Source organism: Marmota marmota, unplaced genomic scaffold (genome assembly GCF_001458135.2).
Source record: "Marmota marmota marmota unplaced genomic scaffold, marMar, whole genome shotgun sequence".
NCBI lineage: Eukaryota > Metazoa > Chordata > Mammalia > Rodentia > Sciuridae > Marmota > Marmota marmota.
Window position 1 is genome coordinate 1,675,919 of NW_025999944.1, and position 6,000 is coordinate 1,681,918.

The window sequence follows — 6,000 nt, forward strand, 5'->3', positions numbered from 1 at the left end:
CACTACCTTGAGATGCTTCAAGGAACGACATTGCAGTCTTTATTCCTCCTCTACCTGAGTCAGCACCAAACCAAAGCCACCAGTGTTCACAGACCCGCTGTCCTGGGCCAGTGCTCCCCCAGGACCAAAGAGGCTGGGAAGTAATTCAGGCTTTTTTACCACTGACTCCAGGCACCAAAGAGTTCCCAAGTCCCTCTCCGCCTGACTCTGCTCTTTCTCCTTAGGGGAAAATAATTTGAAAGGTCACCATCAGTGAGCCCTTCCAGTTGTTAGGGATGACTCTCGCTGGATGGCAGAGTCACATTGTATTCTGAGAATCACACACATACACACCTGCATGAACACACACACACACACACACCTTGACTTCTCCTGGCTGCTGCTAGCGGGAGTTTGCTGTGCCAGTCACAGGGACAGCTCCCAGGTTCCTCAGTCACTGGGCAGCCCCACATGTGTGCATATCAGCACCACCCTGGCGGACAGCTCAGAGCAGGTCCATCTGCAGAGCTTTCCTGCAGATTGGTTGGAAACTCTGTGTCCTTCATGTGAGAAAAGCGAACTTCTTGATTGGTTTAGCCACCTCTTTCTAGGCACCTTGGGACAGACCAAAGAAAGTCTGTGATGTTCTATTGGCCAAAGGAGGGCTCTCACACTTCACATCTCCTGAGGATTCCCATGTAACTTCATTTTAGAGAAGGAGGGACCTGGAGGTAGGTAGCTGTTTGCACAGGCTTAGACCTCAGTAATGCCACCAGGAATTCTAAGATGCTTTATCTTTCCATTCAGCTGTTCCTTAGCTTACTGGGTTTTGAAATCTAATAGTATCAGGATGGCTTCCCCTGCTCCAGAGATCACATCCATATTCAAGAAAGAGGAGAGAAGTCAGTCTAACGATGTCTATATGTTTTATCAGGAGAAAGAGGATTTTCCCTGAAACACCCATAAATTTCCAGTTAGATCTCATTGGCCGATGGTGTCAGATGACCACGTCTAACTACCAAGGAAGCTGGGAGACTAAGTAATTAGCTTTCCCCCTCCATTTCTTTCTCTTCCTCTAATCATCCCAACATGTGTTCCCCGGGTTCCTTCCTGCTGTTGGGGCCTCTGAGCCTGTCTGGGGTCTAAGGCCATAGATGATTCTGGGAAAGGGAAGTGGTCGTTGGAACTCCCGATTAGCTAAGAGCCCCCAGGGTGGTGTGGGTTCTGCTTTGACCCAAATGGAGTCATCCAGGGGGAAGTGAAAGGAAGAGCAGTTCCCCAGAGAATGGAGAACGGATGCATTCAGGAAGGGGCATCTCTTAGGAAGTGATCCATCACCCGTGACATTAAAATGAAGCCAGGAGGAGTCAGAAGACAGGGACAGACAGAAGGGGCTCCCTGACAATGCTTGGAAAAATGAAACTGGACGGACTCCCTACAGTTCCCTCTCTGTCCCAGCTCCCACCCGCAGATTCAGAGGCCGCTCCCAGGACCAGCATAACTCAAGGTGGGGACTCCAATTGTGAAGCCCAGTTAGAGTCTCCATTTGCTCCTGACCGTTGATCTCTTAAGTGGTGTCTACAGGACCCCACACCATCTCATCAGTTGAATCAGAAAATTCAGCCAGTGATTTACCTAGAGGTCTGAGCTCCAAACCTTTGGACTAGTTTGAAAGGATGCTTTTATTGGATTGATTAAATTGACCAGATGTTTTCCCTTCATTTTGGCATGGCCTCAGGTCTGTATCTGGTTACAGCATGAGAGCCTCAGGGCAGGATGAATGAGAAGTAAATCTGTGTCTTTGAAACCCAGGGTTGTGCTTGCTGTGCTTTGCTTTAGTAAATCAGAGTGAGCCCAGGAGATGCCTATGAGCCAAATCCATGGAGAGACTCCTCCCTTCTCAATGACCCTTCTTTAGTAACAACTAAAATCCATAGGGCACTTTGCAGTTTATAAGGCTCTTCCACATCCATTACTTCATTGAAACTCATGAAAAACAAGATATCTTTATTCCATAATCAACAATCAAATTTTCCCTCTCCCTTAAGGATCAGTTTTCAGTTTGGAAACATAGCTCAAAGGTTACTTATCCTGGGTAAGGACCACAAAAACAAAACAACAACAAAGAGAATCCACAGCATTCCAGTGCCTTCCATAAGGCTTGATTTTTGGAATCTGAGGTGTTTTGGATAGTTCACATACAAAGGAAATAAATCTGGCTCCAAAAAGACCTTACAAGGTTGCAGGAAGATGGAGTGGTCAGCTCAGCCTATAGTGTACCTTGCTGCTCCAACATGTAGCAATAGTAGGTAACATAAAAGGTTTTTTTTTTTTTTTAGAGGAAACATTTATGGTAGAACAAATGCAAGGGCAAAGCCCTGGATTCAATCCCCAATATCAGACACACAAAATGAAACATGTATAGCTTGACTCAAAACCAGATAACATTTGCCTGAGCTATAAATGGAACAGAAAAACAAATGAGTAAGCAGGGTCAAGGTCAGGCTGCTAGGTCCTGGCCCACTAGGAGCTGGGAATTCTGCTCCAGGGGACAATGGGCACTCAAGGTGATCTTGGAGAGGCTGAGGATTTCATTTTGGTTTTTTTCCTGAAGCCACAAGAGGGGGGTGCCCTCTACTCGCCCAACTCCCCTACTTTGCTTTTAAAATGAGGCTTTGAAAGATGCTGCTGAATGAACAGAGGTGTTATTCTGTTGAAGGTGGGTTTTGGGAGAGTTGTTTTGGGATTGTTGTTGCTGATTTTTTTCGATTTTGGTACTAAGGGTTGAACCCAGGAGTGCACTACCACTGAGCCCTAAGCCCCACCCTTTGTATTTTTTATTTTGAGACAGCATCTCACTAAATTGCCCAGGCTGTCCTGGAACTTGTGATTCTCCTGCAGTGGCCTCCAGAGTAGCCGGGATTACAGGCCTGTGGCCCGCTGAATAGGGGCGTCAGGCATGAAATACTGCATGCGGTTCTCTAATGGTGGAGACAGCCCCTTACACACTGGGGCAGAATGCAGGGCACCCACAGGGAAGCAGAAGTCAACTATGGACACTAGGAGTTGAGGACCTGTCAACGGAGGTTATACAGACATCCACCCTAGGTGTAGTGAGGAGGCTGTGCGTGTGGAGGCTGGGGGGCAGGAGAAACCAGGGAGTTCATGAAAATCTGTCCTAAACTACTCTAGATAATAAAGTCTATGAAAAAGAAAAGAGAACAACACTGCCATGCTGCCTGGGCCTGTGCTCAGCCCTCGCTGGAGGGCCGGGACTGGCAGGGCACAGCTGGCTGGCGGTTCAGACAGGCTGAGGGTCCCTCATATTGTGCGCTGGCTCCTCGGCCTTCTCCCAGGCTCTGATACTGGTTGGCTGCAGGCTCAGCCTGCAGCCCCTTCCAGCTCTGTCTGCCCTCACTCCCCTGTAATTATGACATTTCCCCAAATCATGTGCGTGGCCCTGACCCCCTGTCCCAAGTTACAGGCTCGTATAGTTTCCAGGAGAGCAGGGACCCTGTCGTAATCCATCGGTGCCCCCCACACCACTGAAGGCAGTCCCTTCCATAGCAGGTCTCGGCAGGAAGTGCCTGTTCAACCCCCTGGGCCTCTGGAGCATAAAGGTAAGATCACTTGTGCAACCTGGAAAGTTCCGTGCTCCTTTCTCGGGTCTGTAGTTTCACTCTCACTGTCCCGGGCCCTTTCAAGAGTCCATCTACCTTTGCCCCCGTGGAAATGTCTGGCTTATTCCAGCATGAAACAAAATCCTGTCTTCCACGATGTAGGGAAAATAGGGGATGTCAGAGCCTGCGCAACTACAAGAGAAAAATAGCTACATTGTTCAGCTAAAGCAGAACAATTTCTGGAAAAGGCGCAAGAGAATTGTGGGGTAAAACATGAGGGGACTTTCCAAGATGGAGCAGGGACTATTGGTGTAGGACACAATGGGACCGGCAGCCTCTAAATAGCTGCACAACGTCCAGCCCCCGCCTTCACACCCTGTGCAGAGCCCGCCCGGCGTGTGGGTGGGATTTATTGACTCACTTCTGAAGAACAGAACATGGCGGAAGTGATGGTATGTCACTTCCAAGACTCAGTTATAAAAAGATCGTTGCTTCCTTTGGGACTCGCTCTCACTCCCCCGAGAGGAAAGCAGCCTGTGGAGAGGCCTCCTTGACAAAGAAGGACCCAAGGCCACCAAAGCCAGGAGAGTGACCTTGAGAGCAGGCCCATTCCTGCTGAACCTCGTCCCCAGATGGCACCTTGACTGAAGCATCTTGAGGGACCTCGAGCCAGAACCAACAGCTAAGTTGCTGCTCCATTCCTGGCCTGCCTAGAAACCATGGGATAATGCATGTTTGCTCTTTTCAGCATAGATAGATAGACAGACAGACAGATGGATAGCAATAGAGCACTAATACATCGATTTTAGCATCAATTGACCCCATAATTCTGGCCACCTGTTTAGATTTTTCCCGCCTTGGTTCAGATGTTAACACACACATTCATTCAGTTCCCCTCTTACATATGTGCCATGTTTGGCAACCATGTAGAACTAGACACAGTGCTCAAATACAAACTGTCACTTAAATGTACACAAAAGCCCTCAGATCTGTCTTACCACAGGTTCCCAACAAAGCAGACCCTGAAGGAAAGCACATTCTGCTGCATTACTGGTGGTAGATCCCAGGGTCACAACAGAGGAGGGGAGGTGGTGAAGGGACACAGAGGAATGGAGCCACTAGAAGGTGGTATGTCGCGGACACACACACACACACACACACACACACACACAAGCGCAGCTATTTTCTAAGTCACAGGGAAATCTCCAGAAAGACATGGTGTAGTCTAAATGTTTGTGTCCCCTTAAATTCATGCACTGAAATGCTACCCCACAAGGTCATGGCTTTGGGAGGTGGGGCCTCTGGGAGTTGATTAGGAGCCCTTATGAATGAAGTTAAGTGTCTTCATAAAACAAGCCTCAGAGAGCTCATTCTCCTCATCCACCATGTAAGGACACAGGAGACAACCATCTAGGAACCAGGAAGACGGCACTCCCTAGACACCAAATCTGCCAGCACCTTGATCTTGGACTACCCTGTCTCGGCTCCTTTAAGAAAGACATGTCTGCTGTTCCTAAGTCACTCAGATCTATCGTGCTTTGTTATAGCAACCTGAATGAACTGAGGACCACTGAACCTCAGAGGGGTGGGATGGGCAAAGTGAGTCATTTATTTTCTGGTCCTTCCTGTCTCCTCCCTCTCTTTGGTCACACTTGGTCCCATAGGGCATCATAACCCTCCACACTTCCAGGTGCATCGTCCAGCTCCTCCAGGCAGCCGCCCGGAAACCAAGCCCTGTGCTCATGCCATGTCATCAGGTCACCCATAGGCACCAGAGCTGTTGTGGCTGCCGCCACAGCAGACGTCCTGGAGGCCTTGCCAAAGTCTGGCCCTCCGTGAGGGGAGGCAGAGACAGATGGCAGTGTTAGGAGATGGAGTGACAGAGGAAGCAGCTGGGGTCCTTCATCAATCAGCCAAGAACAAGAACGAGAAAGGAGGTGAGGCTGAGGGACGAAGGCGTCGGAGCTGGGTCTGGAACAGATGCGTGCACAGAGGAGCTCCTACTTGCAAGGGTGCTACTTTTATATTTGCATTGCTTGCATACACATTCGAGCGTCGCATGCATTGACTCAGACTTCATTACTTGTCGCCTGAAGACAAGACAGAGCCACCCATACGGGAGGGTTAGAGAGGGTTTCTGCAGCTCTTAGCAGCTCTGCTTCATGGAGGCACCCTTATTCCTTGGGGGAATTTTACTTTCCTTGAAACTTAATATTACTTTATCCTGTTGTTTGGTTTCATATCATGATGTCACCAAGAATACAGGAAGATGGGAGCTGATTCAGGATGCAGACACAACTGAGACCTGAACAGGTACTTCTGGGTCTGTAATGGCCCGTCACACTTGTCCCAAATGAGATGAGGGGGCCAGGCCTTTGTATTCTTCTATCAACCCATCACT